This window comes from Oncorhynchus keta, chromosome 1 (genome assembly GCF_023373465.1).
Source record: "Oncorhynchus keta strain PuntledgeMale-10-30-2019 chromosome 1, Oket_V2, whole genome shotgun sequence".
NCBI lineage: Eukaryota > Metazoa > Chordata > Actinopteri > Salmoniformes > Salmonidae > Oncorhynchus > Oncorhynchus keta.
The window spans coordinates 9611734-9616191 of NC_068421.1; the positions used below are offsets into that span (position 1 = coordinate 9611734).

Genomic DNA, 4458 nt, shown 5'->3' on the forward strand with positions numbered 1-4458 from the left:
AATGCGCGCGCACTTGCAATATGATTCTATAGTGAAAAACATCACCTAATGGACATGATGAAATCAACACAACGAGTGATGGAAATGTACAACTATCACTGCTCGGCCATCCTGTGTCCATCAGACCAGTCAATTTTGCATTTTTGAGCATTTCAAATTTCATATGGTAAATGCACATTGAAACATATTGCAAATGCGCGCGCACTTGCAATATGATTCTATAGTGTAAAAACATCACCTAATGGACATGATGAAATCAACACAACGAGTGATGGAAATGTACAACTATCACTGCCCGGCCATCCTGTGTTCCCATAGCGAGCATTAATATCAGAATGACCGGTAAATGCATTTACAACCATATTTTAATTTTTGGGTTACCAGTTGCACAACAATGCACGTGCATTTGCAATATGATTCTATAGTGAAAAAACATCACCTAATGGACATGATGAAATCAACACAACGAGTGATGGAAATGTACAACTATCACTGCTCAGCCATCCTGTGTTCATCAGACCAGTCAATTTTGCATTTTTGAGCATGTCAAATTTCATATGGTAAATGCACATTGAAACATATTGCAAATGCGCGCGCACTTGCAATATGATTCTATAGTGAAAAACATCACCTAATGGACATGATGAAATCAACACAACGAGTGATGGAAATGTACAACTATCACTGCTCGGCCATCCTGTGTCCATCAGACCAGTCAATTTTGCATTTTTGAGCATTTCAAATTTCATATGGTAAATGCACATTGAAACATATTGCAAATGCGCGCGCACTTGCAATATGATTCTATAGTGTAAAAACATCACCTAATGGACATGATGAAATCAACACAACGAGTGATGGAAATGTACAACTATCACTGCCCGGCCATCCTGTGTTCCCATAGCGAGCATTAATATCAGAATGACCGGTAAATGCATTTACAACCATATTTTAATTTTTGGGTTACCAGTTGCACAACAATGCACGTGCATTTGCAATATGATTCTATAGTGAAAAACATCACCTAATGGACATGATGAAATCAACACAACAAGTGATGGAAATGTACAACTATCACTGCTCGGCCATCCTGTGTTCATCAGACCAGTCAATTTCACATTCCTGCAGGATTTTTATAGCATGACAAATTCGTGATGGTACCTGCCCATTGAACCATATTGCAAATGCACAGTGACTTTGCAAAAGTGAGAAAACATAAACAAATGGACATGATGAAATCAACACAACAGGTGATGGAAATGTACAACTATCACTGCTCAGCCATCCTGTGTTCATCAGACCAGTCAATTTTGCATTTTTGAGCATGTCAAATTTCATATGGTAAATGCACATTGAAACATATTGCAAATGCGCGCGCACTTGCAATATGATTCTATAGTGAAAAAACATCACCTAATGGACATGATGAAATCAACACAACGAGTGATGGAAATGTACAACTATCACTGCTCGGCCATCCTGTGTCCATCAGACCAGTCAATTTTGCATTTTTGAGCATTTCAAATTTCATATGGTAAATGCACATTGAAACATATTGCAAATGCGCGCGCACTTGCAATATGATTCTATAGTGTAAAAACATCACCTAATGGACATGATGAAATCAACACAACGAGTGATGGAAATGTACAACTATCACTGCCCGGCCATCCTGTGTTCCCATAGCGAGCATTAATATCAGAATGACCGGTAAATGCATTTACAACCATATTTTAATTTTTGGGTTACCAGTTGCACAACAATGCACGTGCATTTGCAATATGATTCTATAGTGAAAAACATCACCTAATGGACATGATGAAATCAACACAACAAGTGATGGAAATGTACAACTATCACTGCTCGGCCATCCTGTGTTCATCAGACCAGTCAATTTCACATTCCTGCAGGATTTTTATAGCATGACAAATTCGTGATGGTACCTGCCCATTGAACCATATTGCAAATGCACAGTGACTTTGCAAAAGTGAGAAAACATAAACAAATGGACATGATGAAATCAACACAACAGGTGATGGAAATGTACAACTATCACTGCTCAGCCATCCTGTGTTCATCAGACCAGTCAATTTTGCATTTTTGAGCATGTCAAATTTCATATGGTAAATGCACATTGAAACATATTGCAAATGCGCGCGCACTTGCAATATGATTCTATAGTGTAAAAACATCACCTAATGGACATGATGAAATCAACACAACGAGTGATGGAAATGTACAACTATCACTGCTCGGCCATCCTGTGTCCATCAGACCAGTCAATTTTGCATTTTTGAGCATTTCAAATTTCATATGGTAAATGCACATTGAAACATATTGCAAATGCGCGCACTTGCAATATGATTCTATAGTGAAAAACATCACCTAATGGACATGATGAAATCAACACAACGAGTGATGGAAATGTACAACTATCACTGCTCGGCCATCCTGTGTCCATCAGACCAGTCAATTTTGCATTTTTGAGCATTTCAAATTTCATATGGTAAATGCACATTGAAACATATTGCAAATGCGCGCGCACTTGCAATATGATTCTATAGTGTAAAAACATCACCTAATGGACATGATGAAATCAACACAACGAGTGATGGAAATGTACAACTATCACTGCCCGGCCATCCTGTGTTCCCATAGCGAGCATTAATATCAGAATGACCGGTAAATGCATTTACAACCATATTTTAATTTTTGGGTTACCAGTTGCACAACAATGCACGTGCATTTGCAATATGATTCTATAGTGAAAAACATCACCTAATGGACATGATGAAATCAACACAACAAGTGATGGAAATGTACAACTATCACTGCTCGGCCATCCTGTGTTCATCAGACCAGTCAATTTCACATTCCTGCAGGATTTTTATAGCATGACAAATTCGTGATGGTACCTGCCCATTGAACCATATTGCAAATGCACAGTGACTTTGCAAAAGTGAGAAAACATAAACAAATGGACATGATGAAATCAACACAACGAGTGATGGAAATGTACAACTATCACTGCTCGGCCATCCTGTGTCCATCAGACCAGTCAATTTTGCATTTTTGAGCATTTCAAATTTCATATGGTAAATGCACATTGAAACATATTGCAAATGCGCGCGCACTTGCAATATGATTCTATAGTGTAAAAACATCACCTAATGGACATGATGAAATCAACACAACGAGTGATGGAAATGTACAACTATCACTGCCCGGCCATCCTGTGTTCCCATAGCGAGCATTAATATCAGAATGACCGGTAAATGCATTTACAACCATATTTTTATTTTTGGGTTACCAGTTGCACAACAATGCACGTGCATTTGCAATATGATTCTATAGTGTAAAAACATCACCTAACGGAGATGATGAAATCAACACAACGAGTGATGGAAATGTACAACTATCACTGCTCGGCCATCCTGTGTTCATCAGACCAGTCAATTTTGCATTTTTGAGCAAGGTCAAATTTCATATGGTAAATGCACATTGAAACATATTGCAAATGCACGTGCACTTGCAATATGATTATATAGTGAAAAAACATCACAAAATGGACATGATGAAGTCAACACAACGAGTGATGGAAAGGAACAACTATCACTGCCCGGCCATCCCGAGTTCATCAGGCCAGTCAATTTTGCATTTCTGCAGGATTTTTGAGCATGTCAAATTTCTTACGTCATTTGGCCCACAAAAAAATCCTTATGCACAATTAAAAAAAATATATAAAAAAATATGATAATAAAATTGGACAAAAGTATATTCATACAGTTCTTACACATGTGTAATTGACAAAAAAATTGAAAGAATTTCAAAAAACGGTCCAGAAAGCACTTTTTAAGGGTGTGTGAAGTTTTTACAAAATTTTGACATTTTTGACTTTTGACTTTTGACTTCCTATGAAATCATATTGGAATTGGACAAAACATATTCCTTATGCGCATGTAAAAAAAAAAAAAAAATTATGATAATAAAATTGGACAAAAGTATATTCATACAGTTCTTACACATGTGTAATTGACAAAAAATCGAAAGAATTTCGAAAAACGGTCCAGAAAGCACTTTTTATGGGTGTGTGAAGTTTTTACAAAATTTTGACATTTTTGACTTTTGACTTTTGACTTCCTATGAAATCATATTGGAATTGGACAAAACATATTCCTTATGCGCATGTAAAAAAAAAAAAAAAAAATTATGATAATAAAATTGGACAAAAGTATATTCATACAGTTCTTACACATGTGTAATTGACAAAAAATCGAAAGAATTTCGAAAAACGGTCCAGAAAGCACTTTTTATGGGTGTGTGAAGTTTTTACAAAATTTTGACATTTTTGACTTTTGACTTTTGACTTCCTATGAAATCATATTGGAATTGGACAAAACATATTCCTTATGCGCATATAAAAAAATTAAAAAAATTATGATAATAAAATTGGACAAA

General features: G+C 36.2%; 1 long non-coding RNA gene across 2 annotated transcripts; it reads right to left on the reverse strand.

Annotated features, from left to right (window-relative positions):
* Window positions 1-347: 347 nt before the first annotated feature.
* LOC127931502 (uncharacterized) lies at window positions 348-3842 on the reverse strand. 2 transcript variants are annotated; one of them, XR_008141858.1, is made up of 2 exons: window positions 2779-3842; window positions 348-439 (listed from the first exon to the last, which is right to left on the reverse strand). It is a non-coding gene; the product is annotated as an uncharacterized LOC127931502 (long non-coding RNA). The 2 variants fall into 2 exon arrangements; XR_008142206.1 differs by lacking the exon at window positions 2779-3842 and adding an exon at window positions 1025-1754.
* Window positions 3843-4458: the final 616 nt, after the last annotated feature.